This window comes from Vombatus ursinus, unplaced genomic scaffold, assembly GCF_900497805.2.
Source record: "Vombatus ursinus unplaced genomic scaffold, bare-nosed wombat genome assembly UNPS02014811.1, whole genome shotgun sequence".
NCBI classification, from domain to species: Eukaryota; Metazoa; Chordata; class Mammalia; order Diprotodontia; family Vombatidae; genus Vombatus; species Vombatus ursinus.
Window position 1 is genome coordinate 8,062,223 of NW_020954589.1, and position 16,444 is coordinate 8,078,666.

At 39.8% G+C, this 16,444-nt stretch overlaps 2 pseudogenes; one reads left to right on the plus strand and one right to left on the minus strand.

The window, feature by feature from the left end:
* Positions 1-1,689: 1,689 nt before the first annotated feature.
* LOC114053575 lies at positions 1,690-6,379 on the minus strand (annotated as a pseudogene).
* Positions 6,378-10,427, plus strand: LOC114053576 (annotated as a pseudogene).
* The last annotated feature ends 6,017 nt before the right edge of the window (positions 10,428-16,444 follow it).

Here is a 16,444-nt window from a genome sequence, read left to right on the forward strand (position 1 = left end):
ACAAAGGGAAGAGAGAGATAGGGACTCCAAGGACAGGTAACATTTCAGATTATTTAAAGGAACAGTGGAGAGATGAGGTATGTTTGTAAGTAGCAGGGAAGGAGCCAGTACATAAGAAGAAAGGGAAGATAAAAGGAAAAGGTTCTCTTCTTAACTCAGTCATCAAACATCTTTGAAATAACCCCTCTCTCCCTTCATGGACACCAGTCAAGAAGACTGACAGGTGAAACTGCAGGAGATATTGAGGAATGGAGAAAAAAGACAAGAGTATAAGTGGCAAATACTAAGTAGAATAATGTCTTGTATGAGAGTGGAACAAAGGAGGAATGAGCAGGGGGTGGGGTAGGGTGGGAGGATGGGTATCACAATGGAAGAATGTAAATGATGGAGAAGCTAGGATTGAAATGAAGAATGTTCTGGAGCACATTTCAGCTCCCTCTGTTCACCAACATGATATTTCATTTAGATCATATCCAAGACTCATAATGATTCCTGTGTTCATTTATGTTTAATATTCCTCTTTTTACTCTCCTTAAGTCTCCCCATGCTAGAAATACAACAATTAAAAAAAAAAATCCTTCTCCTGACCCAACACGGCCCATAATCTCTCATCCTATAAAGAGCTTGTCATCTAGGAAAGGGCATACAGTTAAAGAAATGGCTATGGCATCAGGACCCACAAAAATAGGCTGCAGACAGCACTAGGATTTTGGACTGGAGGACTGACTTCCTGTAGAACAACTCCTGGGTCTTCCTGTAGCAAGGAGGCAAAGTATCCTGAGTGTCCAGAAGGCCAAGGCATTGCTTACTTCAAGAGAGAAAATATTGGGACATAATACTGACAGCAGAACTATCTGATCTAAGAAATCCTAGTAAAAATATCCCATAGAACTTTCCCAACTGCTTTCTCTATCTGATTGAACACTCCTTAGACTCAGGGCTAGAAAAATCATGTTTCCTTTTCCAATGCAACCAGAAATAATACCTGACAAGTAGGTCCCAGGATGACCTGGGAAAGAGAGAAAGCAAGAAAGAGAAAGAAATATGTAGCCTCAGTTGCGTTCTTTGCCTTTATAGGAAAGAAAGAAGAGTTGCTACCTTGGAAAGTTGGATCACCTCCCCTATCCCTGGATACCATTCAGTCTTGGCTCTCCTCAATAAAATGACCATTGAAGTCAATAACTATATGCCAGAAAGAGAAGTTGCTGTTCAATCAATTAGTTGTGTTTAACTCTTCATGACCCCATGGACCATAGATGTTCATGAGGTTTTCTTGGCAAAGATACTGGAGTAGTTGGCCATTTCCTTCTCCAATGGATCCAGTGGGTCCTTTTATCAGGCAATGGAAGAGTAAGTGACTTGCCCAGCGTCATGCACCTAGGAAGTATCTGAGGTTGGATTTGAACTCAGGTCTTCCTGACTCTAGGCCCAGTGCTTTATCCACTGAGTTAGCAGCTGCCTCAGAAAGGGAAGAGAAGCAAATAAAAATTGAGGTTCTTACTAAGGAAAGGTATCAGCTGGAGGACAGGGAGGTTATATATCCATATCTGGCCTAGAGTTCCAGCAAAAGGTCTCACCTTTACCTCTAGGACTGTCTCTATATTGAGATTGAAAAAAATACCAATTTCCCCTGTGTCCTGAGGTTTGACTGTCCCAGTTATGTTCTCACAGTGAGGTCAGAGTTAAGGCTCAGTGCCCAAATACATCTCCTGAATGAATAAAGGTCTTGGGGAACCTCAACCACCTCCTCAGAGGATAATTACTTTTTTGACTCCTGAGATGGGCAATGAGCCCTAACCCAAGGAAGAACAGTCCCAGGGTGAAGCCCCCAAATCCACAAAGCCTCTTCCTCTGGGCAGATTCTGACTGAGCCCCTGGGAAAACACGTGCAAAGAATTAATATTTTCCCTTCCCACAATGCCCCTCCCTGACTTCTATACTCAACCCAAACATACTGAAATGTGAAAGATGAGAGACTAAGAAGGAACTGAATCTCTGAGGTAGAGGTTAACATGGAAATGACTCCTCAGAACCCCAGCTCAAGAGATGAATGTTCTTCTGGCTCACTTCTGTCTATACCTTCATAGATCCATTTTGAAAACCCATAAGGATTACTCCTAAAGGTCAAATGAACAGGCTCAGATAGCAATCTAGCCCTAGTTTAGAGGCCAGCCAAGAAGGTTCCTAGGTCCTCATAAAGAGTACTTGGAGATTGGACTTCCCAGATCTTCCTTACTCTAGGATAGGAATATCTCAAGAACTTCAGTTCTCTGTGGTTCTCACTCAGTTCAATAATGTCATGAAGGGAGAAGGGGTATATGGCCTTAGGAAAGGAGGAAAGGAGATACTGGACACACTGAGGCATTCCCAGATGCTGTGATTGGGGGAAGGAGAGGTGAAGGCATGACAAGAGGATGCCTCTCACTCCACTCCACTATGATGGGACTCAGAAGGCTTGCAAGTTTCACTTGACAGGTGTAGACATCTCTCTGCTGGAGGATTATTTCCAGCATGACCAGAATCTGGCATGTCCAGTTGCCTTTCTGTATGAGTTCTGAGGACATAAGCCCATATGTTTCCTCTTTCCCATTCCAGAACCACCTGACTTTAATCTTGCCAGGATAGAAACCTGTCACTGAGCAGGTAAGCAGGTTGTGATGTTGCAAGGGCTGTGATTTTCTAGGAGAGATGGACACTTTGGGCCTAACTTGAGGAAGAAATGAACACAGAAGAACAATAAATATAGGATAGTGAAACAAGTCTTTTCTTTCTTATAGTTCCCAGTTAGGTATTTTTTTCTTCTCATAAATATTTAGTGAAATAAAGAACATCAGGCAACCCTGGCTTAAAGCCTTTAGTGAATGCCCTGAAGCCAGGCTTCATTTGTATTCCTCCTGGCTATCATGGTAATATTCCTCTTTCTATCACAGTTGCATCCCATAATTTTGGCTGTGACCTTCACAATGGGGGAGTAATTTTCTTCAAACTGTGTTCCATAACACCACGGGGTTCAAGGAGGCAGTCCAATACATGGTTATGAAGAAAGGAACTTTAATGATAAAATAGAAAATGAAACAAATTCCTCTTCTTTGTCATCTGTGATAAGCTAAGTTAATTCAGAAAACCCTCAAAGATCTGTCAAGATCATGGAACTGAAAAGTTGGGAGAAAATCATAACTTTCCTTTGGCCACAGTAAGGGCTTTTCCCTTCTAACTCTTTTCTTTTAAATTTCCATTACAACTTATAATTTTTCTATTATATTTGTATTCAAAAGATGTCTCTTTACTATGCTAAGAGTTATCCTTCCACTTTCCCAGGAGTTTCACATACCAGTCAAACAACATGTATTCATTGAACACCTAGTATTAAGCAGATACTGTGTTACATGATGAGCTCACAGATAAAAAAATAAAAGAATTTCTGCCCCTAAGGAGCTTATATTCTTTTTTTCTTTTTTTAAATTAATTTATTTTGATTTATCAACAATCACTTCCATAAGCTTTTGAGTTTTAAATTTTTCTCCCCTTCCCTCCCCACCTCCCCCCCAAGACAGCATGCAATCTGATATAGGCTATACATATACATTCCTATTAAACATATTTTTACATTAGTGATGTGGTAAGGAAGAATTAGAATTAATAGAAGGAACCACCAGAAAGAGGAAACAAAACACAACTGAAGAAAAAAATAGCAAATAGAATGTTTTGATCTGCATTCAAACTCCATAGTTCTTTCTCTGGATGTGGATAGCATTTCCATCATGAGGTCTTTGGAGATGTCTTTAATCCTTGCATTGCTGATAAGGGTTAAGTCTATCAATATTAGTCATTTCACAATGTGGCTGTTACTGTATATAATGTTCTCCTGGTTCTGCTCACTTTACTTAACATCAGACCATACAAGTCTTTCCGGGTTTTTCTGAAGTCTGCTTGTTTATCATTTCTTATAACACAATAGTATTCCATTACATTCATATACCACAACTTGTTCAGCCATTCCCCAATTGATGGGCATCCTCTCAATTTCCAATTCTTTGCCACCACAGAAGAACTGCCATAAATATTTTTGTACATGTGGGTCCTTTTCCCATTTGTATGATCTCTTTGGGATACAGCCCTAGAAGTGCTTGTGCTGGCTAAAAGGGCATGTACATTTTTAGAGCATTTGGGCATAGTTCCAAATTACTCTCCAAAATGGTTGGATTGTTTCACAGCTCCACCAACAATGCATTAGTGTTCCAGTTTTCCCACATCTTCTCCAACATTTATCATCTTCCTGTTTTGTCATGTTGGCCAATCTGATAGGTATGATGTGGTACCTCAGAGTAGTTTTGATTTGCATTTCTCTAATCAATAGTGATTTAGAGCATTTTTTTTTCATTTGACTATAGATGGCTTTAATTTCTTCATCTGAGAACTCCCTGTTCATATCCTTTGACCATTTATCAATTGGAGAATGACTTGTATTCTTATAAATTTGACTTAATTCTCTACATAATTTAGAAATGAGGCCCTTATCAGAGACACTGGTTGTAAAATTTCTTTCCCTATTTTCTACTTTCCTTCTAATCTTAGTTGCATTGGCTTTGTTTGTGCAAAAACTCTTCAATTTAATGTAATCAAAGTTATCCATTTTGCATTTTGTAATGTTCTCTATCTCCCGTTTGGTCATGAATTCTTCTGTTCTCCGTAAATCTGAGAGGTAAACTATTCCTTGCTCTCCAGTTTGTTTACAGTATCAGCCTTTATATCTAAATCATGAACACATTTTGACTTTATTTTGGTATAGGTTGTGAGATTTTGGTCTATGCCTAGTTTCTGCCACACTCATTTCCAGTTTAAGGAGCTTATATTCTGATGGGGCAGGGAGAACAATTTATTTCATAGTGGGGAGGGAAAGCACTGGATTTGGAATTAGGAGACCTGGGTTCAAGTCCTATGTCTGCTTCTTGCTACCTATATGATCTTGAGCAATAATTTTACTTATCTGGATCTCAGTTTCCTTTTCTGTAAAATGAGGGGGTCAGACTAGATGACTCCCAAAATTGCTTCCAACTCTAAATCTATGATTCTCTCATCCTTTGACTTGTCCAGGGTCCCAATGCTACTAAGCAGCAGAACTGGGTCTATGACTCAGGTCTCCTGGTTCTATAAAGTATTCTTTCCACTTGTAACAGGTGGTTCCTCTGATATCAAAAGACTTTGTTCTCTTTTCTTTATTGGTATTTACAGGATTGTAGTGTAACATGCCCTTCTCAACTACCTCCCCAGGTCACGATTACATTCGTACGTTAGATTGTTGTTCTTTGTCCTTTGTTTTTGAAGAGGACCAATTTTATTACAGGTAATGTCTTGACTTGAGCATGAATTGTATCTAAATGAAGGTGAAGTCTTCAACCTCATTCTCTCTTCTAGAGGCATGCTGATGATCTTGCCTTCTCACATAAATTTAATTATTGTTCAATTTCATTTGCATGCCACTTAGAGAGATTATTGGGAATAGAGATGATTTTTATAGCTCCAGTCATAAAACACAGAGAAAATTTGTAGGAGTATTTACCTCATATTTTCTTGGTGCAGAGAGCACATAACTTTTTCTTGATATTTTATTGTTATGCTATTTGACTAAATGTTTCTTGTTTGAACTAATGTGTTCTCTGGAGGGCAAGTAAACATAGACATACTGGTGGGTGTTGATGAGGTATGTTTTCTTATGCATTTGGATGCAAAGAGTGCCTCAAAAATAGACCAGCTTTCTGGGGTTACACATATGAGAAGAGCATCTTAGGTTCTATGGATAGATTTTTATCATATGTGCAGAGGCAATATGGTGTAGTGACAGAACACTGGCCTTTGAGTCAATGTGATATCAAGAGAGGTCCCTGCTTCTCTCTTTGCTGAACCGTAAAGGTGTCAATCAACTTGTAGTTGTGTCTGCACTGGGTCTATGTAGCCTGAGTACTGCTCCAGGAGATTATTTTGATTATTCCAGTTCTTTGGTGATTGACTGACCCAGCTTCCTCACCACTAAAATCCCCCACATCACTGTCAAAGTGGAGAATCTCCTCCTGGTTATAGAGGAATCTGGTCACATGGCATAACTGATCTGTCCCATTGATGAAGTAACACAAACTCTGGATCTGGAGCATGAAATCCTCTGCAGGGAGAGAGCTCACGATGAGGGCTAGGACAGTGGTGACAAAAGGCTATGTGACACATTCCAGGTATTAAGCAACTCTGATGCTTTGATTATTTTCCTTATTCACTTTACCAAGCACCACAGGATTATCGAAATAGCACTCCTTTGAACAGACTCTTGTATGTGGACATTCACCCATGCACCTGTACACAGTTAGGGACCATCTGGGTCCAGTGGCATGACGTAGGCTGTTGTTGCTGTTTTCCCTCCTGTATGGTCTAGACTAGGTCCTTTCCCACTCTGAGATCCTGTGATTCTATGTAGGAGCTATGTACACTCCAGTATGGGCAAAGCCAGTTGCCTCTTTCTTGGCTCCCTGCTTAGTACTTGTATCTGCACGCTTTCTTGGCTTCCTGACTCTGCTTCTGTTCCAGGCTTTATTACTGTTTATACTCCTTAGATACTATTTATCACATCAGTTTGTGATTTGTTTGCTGCCTACCATTTCAAGACTTTGCTACATGTTTGAGTTTCTAGTTATATGGTAGCGTCCCAGATTACGCAGCCCATGTCTTCTTTTGCAGGGGCAGCTGAGTGCTGCAGTGGATAGAGCCTTGGGCCTGGAGTCAAGAAGACTTATCTTCCTGAGTTCTAATCTGGTCTCAGACACTTACTAGCTGTGTGACCCTGGGCAAGTCACTTAACTGTGATTGCCTCAGTTTCTTTATCTATAAAATGGGTTTGAGAAGGAAATGGCAAACTGCTCTAGTATCTCTGCCAAGAAAACTCCAAATGGAGTCAAGAGGAGTCACACACAATGGAAAACAACTGAGCAACAAAAATCTTCTCTTCCCGCATGGTTGGGTATGCTTGTGTATAGCTTGTTAAATGAATAGCCACTAGTAAAGTCTGACAAGTTCTTGCCATTTCATTCCAAATGTAGTGTTAAAAAAGGTCACTTGAGAGTGACTCCCGCTTCTGGAAGCCAAGATGGTGGAATAAGAGATGAGTTGCTCTTACCCTCCCTTATTAACCTCTGGAAGCCCAGAAAACATCACCCCAGGAAAAACTCTGGAACAGCTAAACCAGAAGAAAGATGGGGTGCAGCAGTCCAGTAGCCCAGGTAGCTTTATGGATTAATGGGAAAGGCCCCTCTTATCCTGGGGGAAGGGGAGTAGTACAGAACAGGAGGTATCCCAGCAAGCTAGCAGAAAACCCCACCTCAGCATACCAGGAAGAGATCCTGAAGCCCAGGTGGTAGAACAGGCAAACACCAATACCTGGACCCCCGAGTGCCTCACTGAGGGCAGGGGAACCAGTGGAAACCAGCTTGGAAAACCACCAGGGAACCAGGCATTCTACAGTGAGAATGTTGTACACAGTAACAGCCACATTGTGCAATGACTAATATTGATAGGCTTAACCCTTCTCAGCAATACAAGAATCTAAGACATCTCCAAAGGCCTCCTGGTGGAAAATGCTATCCACATCCAAAGAAAGAACTGTGGAGTTTGAATGCAGATCAAAGCATACTATTTGCTATTTTTTCTTCTGTTGTGTTTTGTTTCCACTTTCTGGTGGTTCCTCCTACTAGTTCTAATTCTTCCTTACAACATCACTAATGTGAAAATATGTTTAATAGGAAAATATGTATAGCTGATATCAGATTGCATGCCATGTTGGAGAGGGAGGTACAGAGGAAGGGGGAGAAAAATTTAAAACTCAAAAGCTTATGGAAGTGATTGTTGATAAATCAAAATAAACTAATTTAAAAAATAAAATGGTCACTTGAGATCCACTATCTAGGATAGCTGAAGTCAACATCCTCAAGGTTCACCCTCATATTTGAGGGTCTTATAAATCCAGAGAGATGTATGAATTCAGCCATCCTAAACTCACAGCTCAAATGCCTGACAACCCTTTTATATTTCAGGTGTATATAAAGTCCAGATCTCTCTTGAGTCTTCCCCAGGAGAACAAGTCTTTTCCCAAGAAGATTCCTAACTTGGATCTACCACATCCCTCTGCAATCCAGAATCATCTCTAGCCACAGAAAAGATTTCTCTTTCTCCTGTAGAACTTCTAGCTTTGACCCTCACCATGGGTGAGACTACTTTTTCTGCCACAGTGGATCTAGTTTAGGTTCTTTTCATAGATGAGGTTTTCCTTTCTGGTGCAGGGGACTTCATTTTGGTCTTGCCCATAGGTAAGCTTTTTCTTCCTGGTAAAAGTACTAGGGGAAGGGGGGCTTTTTAAAGTCTCTATAGTCAACTTTGTGGCTCAGGGGATAGAGGGCTGGGCCTGGAGTCAGGAGACCTGAATTCAAATGTGACATCAGTGTGACCTTGGGTAAGTCACTCTGTGCCGGTCGGGCCGTGCACTCTCCTTCTGACAGCAGCAGGCTACCAGGGTCATACTTACCAGTCCTCGGAGCCCACCCGGATGAACACAGAGACGAGCCGATCAGGAGGTGCAAGAACTCGAACTTTATACAGAGGCCATCACAGCAAGGCCAAGCAGGAAAGCAAGAGCAGGAGCAAGAGCAAGAGAGAGCGAGCTCCGTCCCCTACCGCCCCTTATATACCTTCCTAGCCCCTCCTCCTCAGCCCACCTACTAGTCATTGATTGTAGGATCAGATACCGGAAGGGGATGTCTGGGGTTAGCACTGCACCAAGGCAGAGGATGTGACAAAGGAAGCTAGGCCCAGATGCCAGAAGGAGGCATCTGGGGTTAGCGCTGCACCTAGGGAGAGGACTAGACAAAGGGAGCTCGTTCTCTGCCGTCCCACTCCCACGTGGCACAGCCCCCTGCGTCAGGAGCCCGTGCTTCGGCTACTTGCTTGTATCCTGTTCCTTCCCCAGTTCATCACAACTCCACATGGCACCTCCCCCTGCCTCGGGAGCGTGAGCTCCGGTTACTTCCTAATATCTTGTCCCTGCCCCATCCTGCCATAACCCCCACGTGGCACGTAGCCAACATCAGACAATCTCCCACATCACTCAATCTCTGTTGGTCCTACTTGCCTCAAATATAAAATGGAGATAGTAATAGCAACTACCTCCCAGAGTTATTGTAAGGATCAAATAAGATAACATTTGTAAAGCACTTTGCACAGTGCCTGGAACATAATGTTGTTGTTGTTGATGATGATGATGTTAATCTGTACTGTCAAGCCTCATTTACTCATTAAGGCCTACTCTCCTTTAAGACCTACTAACTTCTCCTACCCAGGAGGGACTTTGGAGAGTGATTCCTGGGTGCTGTTTCCTACCCTCAGTAGATTTGGTATTTTGAATGATCACAAATATTGTGACATGTGAGTAGTTTTTCTAATCCTTACCTTATCGTGAATTACCTTGCAATTCCTCAATGCTTTCACCTTCATTTTTAATGTATTTATTTTTAATCTGTGAGTCTATTTTCAAAATCACAAAAATCATCTAAATTTCCCTATCAAAAATATCACAATATATTCTAAGTTATACCCCATTTGTTCAATAGATTTATCCCTGGTGACAATATTTAACAAATCAGTAATGCTGAATTAATTGCTAAACTTGCAAAACTATACCATAGAAAAAGCAAAGCAACTCCAGGTCTCTTTCTGCAGCCATCTTGGATCTGTGTTCCTCTCACAAAATACCTGGGCGAAGAGACGGAAACCATCCCAGCCACAGAGCAAGAGTTGCCACAGCCCCAGGCTGAGACAGGGTCTGGAACAGAATCTGACAGTGATGAATCAGTACCAGAGCCTGAGGAACAGGATTCTACACAGGCAACCACGCAACAGGCCCAGCTGGCAGAAGCTGCTGAGATCAATGAGGAACCAGTCAGTAAAGCAAAACAGAGTCAGAGTGAAAAGAAAGCACGAAAGGCTAAGTCCAAACTGGCACTTTGACAAGTGACAGGGGTTACTAGAGCCACCATCCAGAAATCTAAGAATATCTTCTTTGTAATCACAAAGCCAGATGTCTACAAGAGTCTAGCCTCAGATATGTACGTCGTCTTTGGGGAAGCCAAGATTGAGGATCTCTCTCAGTAGGCACAGCTAACTGCCGCTGAAAAATTCAAAGTACAGGGTGAAGCTGTTTCAAACATACAGGAAAGCACACAAACTCCAACTGTACAAGAAGAAAGTGAAGAAGAGGAGGTTGATGAAATAGGTGTGGAAGTTAAGGACAGAGAAATGGTCACGTCCAAGCAAATGTATCCAGAGCAAAGGCTGTCCGAGCACTAAAGAACAACAGTAATGATATTGTAAATGCTATTACAGAATTAATAATGTGACAATTTGGAGAAAAATACTTTTTCAGTGTTTCAGAGAAGATTAAATGCAACCTGATTTGAAATTTTTACTGTTTCTATCAATAAAGTTGTGGCTTCTTGTTGGATGAAAAAAAAAAGCAAAGCAAGTGATACTTAAAATAGATAAACAATAAAGCAAATTTTGTTATTCAGTTGTGTCTGACTCTGTGACCTAATCTGAGGTTTTCTTGGCAAAAATACTGAAGTGGTTTGCCATTTCCTTCTCCAGCTCCTTTTGCAATGAGGAAACTGAGGTAAACAGGGTTAAGTGACTTGTCTAGGGTCACACAGCTAGTAAGTGTCTAAAGCCAGATTTGAACTCAAGTCTTCCTGACCCCAGGCCCAGTGCTCTATTCACTTTACCACCTAGCTGGCCCCTAGTAAAGTAAATACTAAAACTATTAATAAAATAACAGCAACAGGAACTTTTTAATAAGAAAATAAATAAATAGATGGCATATCCACTCAATCAAAACTATTGCACATACCATTACTATTAGCAAAACATATGCTTGATGCAACCCTGAGCATTATTGAAATAGGTGCTTTGCATGATAAGCAATTTATATGATTTAAGCAAATTATGAGAGAGAAACAGAGACAAAAAGACTGAAACAGAGAGACACAGAGACAGAAGGAAAGAAACAGAGAGGGGGGAGAATAAAAGAGGAGAGAAGAGAGTAAGAGAGAGAAAGAGAGAAACTTAGGTGAGAATTAATAAAACATAAAACAAAATCAAAACTAGTATCCAAAATATCAAAAATGAGAAAAATTGAAACAAAATTAAACAAAATATAGAAAGCTGACGTGTTCATAAAATTTAGGAATAAAAGAAAGATTCAGTGACTAAACACAAAATTAACATATAAACAAATGAAAATAAAAGATAAAAAGGAGAAAAACTATTTCCAAAAAATGTCTAGAAACTCTGGACTAATGATATAGTGAAATTTGAAAGAAAAAAAAACCCAAATTTTTGACAAAATAAGGTATACTCAATTTGCCCCTGCACAAGTCTTCCTAACATAAGGTAACCTGGAGGGGAAAGATCTTCATACTTCTAAACTCAGCTCCCACATATAATGACCAGGTGAGCTGAGTGCCTGAGGGACTGACCATGAATGTCTGGGAAACTATTCCCTTCAATTCCCTCCCTTTAGAGGAATAGGTGGAGCTTCTCTGGCAACTCACTTCTCTTCTGGAGCATGTTTTTGTTTTTAAAATCATCTTGATTTGCCTTCTAGAGTAAAGGAAAATGTCTAAAGTTTACCAGCTTCATGTTTATTAAAAGTAGCTTGTACGGGCATTCTTTGCTTGGCATGTAGAATCTTTGCTCTATGTCAGAACTTAGATTAACTCCTGTTGAACAAATAACTTCCCATCTTTGACCCCAACCCCCAGCACTTATCTTCAGATCAAATGTGTCACATTTAGTGTTTTAGATGTGAAACTGACCATTTAGAACAGGGAAGTGAACAGCATGTCTCTGTCCCTTGTCTTGGCCTGTACCTGATCATCAGTGCAGATTTCACCCAGAATATAGTTCAAACTCCTTACTATCCATGTACCTTCAAGGTCTCATTACAACTGCTAATGATAGTGAGATCTCTGCAATTCACTCTCTAGGGCTCCTCCCTCATATCAGCATCATCTTTCTTGTGATGGTGTCCTCCTGTTCATATCTGCCTGACTTTTTGTTGCTTCTCCCCATAATCCTACTTAACCAGCACCCCCTCCAAGGACAGAGTCATTGACTATTTAGCAGATGAATTTCTTCTCCTGAGTCTTTTTGCCCTCTGAGGTCATGACCAAATATGGAGTTATGTGATAAATTCTCTCCATAACCATAACTATGAAGAATACATCCTTCCATTCTCCATCATCCTCCTCCCCATGCAATGATGTGGCCTTTTGTACATGAGTCACATCTATTTGGTGATTGTGGTGTAAAATATAAGATTCTGTGAAAATATTTTCTGTTAAACTACTTTCCTATTTTCCCAACAATTCTTGTTCACCTAAAAGTTGCATTTGTACAGGACTTCACTGCTGTATCTTAATATGCGGTACTAATAGTTTCTACAATATGAAGTTGGTAATACTAGCTGTGCAACTTTGGGCAAATCACTTTATTTCTCTGTGCTTTGAGTTCAAGAATGAGGATATGGAAGAGGAAGTTAATTTCTAAAGTTCTTCCCACTGCTAATGTTCAATGGTTCTATGAATATATATGTATATATGTACACACATATATACATATATGTTGAAATAATTTATTCATATTTCAGGGAGGGGAGGATTTTTAATACATGATCAAATTCATTTTAGTTCTGAATGACTCTTAAACTTGTCTCCTCTCCCTCCTGTCATCATCAGCCTGTTACTCCATCAGAATAAGGGCTATGTTTTTTCCCTTTTTTCATTACACCTCACAGGACCTAGCAAAGGAGCTTTTTCCAAGCCTGGAACCATTCCCCTCCCCCCTCTTCTACTTTGTGAAATTAGGGACTGTGACTGGAAGCAACAAAAAAGAAAGGAACGGGCTGGTGTTTCGTTATAGAAAAAAAAATCTCCCTCAGCATTCCCAGGCTCATAGAGTATTGGAGCTGGAAGGCACCTTAGAGATCATCAAATCCACCCTTCTCAATTGTTAGATGAGGAAAATGAGGCACAGAGAAAGGGATTACTTGACTCAGTCTTATAGCAAATTTCTGGATAAGAAGGGACTAGAACCCCATTTTCCTAAATTTTTGCCCTGTTTTCTCAGATTGTTTTCTTCTCTCCCCAACTTCTACAAACTCTACTCAATAGTGACACCAGTTTCTGGGTCCAGGGATTGTATTCTGAAATGAAGAATAGGGGAAGGATGTGAAGATAGGTACTTATCATAAGAATGGTACAGTTCATGTTCCAGGATGATTTTCTGTAGGAGCAGCACCAGGTCTACAGTGAACATGATATTTACTGCAGTCACAGATCAGCATCATCTCTACTTAGGTAGCTAAGAGGTCATTATTCTCTTCATGTAGCCTGTCCCAGAGTCAGCATCAATGCCAAGAATCACCCTGTACCACCACCTACTTGATATTTTCCAGTTCACCATCCAAGACTTTCTGCTCCCTAGGAGCTCCATGCCCCAGAAAGGTAGACAATTTCACCTTCCCTTTCTCCCAGAAAGCAAGTCATGTCACAAAAGCTAACCATTAGTTCTCTAAGCCCTCTTCATGAATGTTGCTCAGTGATCACAGGGTGTTGTGCTGGCAGCAATGTGGAGCTCCATCAACCTGAGATTACAATAAACAAAGGGAGGCGCTGGTCCTGCCTTTGTCACTGCCCATGTCAATGCCCTTCCTTCTGTAGCTTGGCCCTGCACCACTGCTACTGTCCTTGCCACTAGGGTCCCTACCTCTCTTTGCTATGATCTCACTGGAGCCCAAGCCTGTAAGCCTGAGGCAAATATGACAAGAAAATGGCAAGAGAATATTTAAAGAGTAGCATGAAGTAGAACCATTTAAAGAGATGATATTGATATTAGGACTGTCAGTTAGTCACCCAGTGTAATGGAAAGAATACTGTCTCTATAGGCAGAAGACCTGGGTTATAAAAATCCACTTCTGACACTTACTTGCCTGGAACTCTGAACGTCACTTTTAAACCTCCCTGGGTTTGGTTTTGTCATTTGGTAAATGAGTGGGTTAGACTATATAGCCTCTGGGGGTCTTTCTGGCTTTAGGGATATGTTCAATTTTATGCTTTATGATCTATCAAGCTATCTATCTGAATTACTGTAATAAGTTTATGCCATATATGCAAACCAGCAGACTGTATGGGGAGATATATCCAAATCAAAAATAAATATTTGAGGACTTCCTATGTAAAAGCACTGTCTTCATTCTCATTCTGTCTCATCTCTTCCTTAAGCCAGTCTCTACACATCTATAACCATAGGCTCAACATGGTAAATGACAATTCTTAAAAGTCTTCAAGTCTTTATTGTCTTTTCCTTTCCATATTTTTACTTGTTTCATTAGGTATTTTACAAATACTTTTTTTTATTTTTAAGATTCGTTTTTAAAATTCTGAGTTCCAAATTCTCTTTCTCTTTCCAGATTTCCCCCCACCCTTTGAGAAGGCAAACAACATATGAATTATACATGTGAAGTCATGCCAAACATATTTCCTTATTAGCCATGTTATTTAAAAAAAAAGACAAAAAAGCAAGAAACATCAAGAAAGTTAAAAAAAACTTCAATCTACATTCAGACTTCATCAGTTCTCTGTAGGTGGATAGCATTTTTCAACATGGGTCCTTTGGAATTGTCTTGGATCATTGTCTTGATCACAGTAGCCAAGTCTTTTACTTTTGATCATCATTACAATATTCCTGTTACTGTGTACAACATTCTCCTGGATCTGCTGACCTCACTTTGCATCAGTTAATATAAATTGTCTCAGGTTTTTTTCTGAAACCATCCTCATTATTTCTTTTTTTGTTTGTTTGTTTATTTTTTGTTTTTTTTTAATCCTCATTATTTCTTACAACACAATAATATCCTATCACAATTATATACCATAACCTGTTAGGCCATTTTAAAATTGATGAACATCCCCTCAATTTCCAATTCTTTGCTTCAACAAAAAGAGCTACTATAAATATTTTTGTACAAATATGTCCTTTCCTCTTTTCTTTGATCTCTTTGGGATATAGACCTAATAGTGGTATTACTGGCTCAAAGAGTATGCACAGCTTTATAACCCTTTAGGCATAGTTCCTAAATGCTCACCAGAATGGTTGAACCAGTTCACAACTCCACCAACAGTGTATTAGCATCCCTGTTTTTCAACATCCTCTTCAGAATTTATCATTTTCTTTTTTTATCATGTTAGGCAATTTGATAGGTGTGAGGTGGTAGTTTGGAGTTGTTTTAATTTGCCCTTCTTTAATCAATAATGATTTAAAGCATTTTTTTCAAATGGCTAGAGATAGCTTTGATTTCTTTGAAAACTGCCTGTTCATATCCTTTGACCACTTATCAATTGAGGAGTGGCTCTTAGTTTTATAAATTTGTCTGGGTACTCCATATATTTAAGAAATGGGGCCTTTATCAGAGAAACTTGCTGTAAAAATTTTCCCAGTTTCCTGCTTTCCTTTTAATTTTGGCTGCATTAGTTTCATTTGTACAAAAACCTTTTAACTTCATGCAAACCATTTTACTTCCCATAATCCTCTCTATCTCTTGTTTGGTCATAAGATCTTCTCTTGTCCACAGATCTGACAGATACATTTTTCCATGTGGCCTTAATTTACTTGTGGTATTGCCCTTTATACCAACATCATTTATCCATTTTGATCATATTTTGGTATACAGTGTGAGATGTTGATCTATGCCTAGTTTTTGTCCAATTGCTTTCCAGTTTTCCTAGTAATTTTTCTCAAATGGTGAATTAATGTTCCCAAAGCTTGGGTTTGGGAATTTATCAAACACTAGATTACCATGGTCATACACTTCTGTGCATTGTGAACCTAATGTATTCCACTGTTCCACAATCTATTTCTTAGCCAGTAGTAGATTGTTTTGATGATTATCACTTTATAATAATGTTTGAAATCTGGTACTGAAGAAAAAACAATTCCGTAGATATTTTTCCCCATTAAAGAAACCATAAGAAAAAGATCAGAGTTCAGTGCAACATCAAATTGAGAGGAGGAATTCTCAAACTTTTCTGCCACCACTCTAGTTTCTGACAGAAAGAAGGCAAATGAAGGAGGAAGACAGCAAGCATATTATAGGATGAGGGCACTGATGCTCTCAATGAAGCTTGACTAGTAGAGGTATAGTCATGATGAGAGGGACCCATGTCGGGGAGAGAATTTGGAGACAAGAGGAGATCGAGAGAAATGGTTCAAGAAAAAGAGTAAATATCTTGGTTTCTTTCTCCATTCCACACAGGGCAGCTTCCTCAGGCTGAAGAAGGGAAACAAAAATTAACGTGATGTC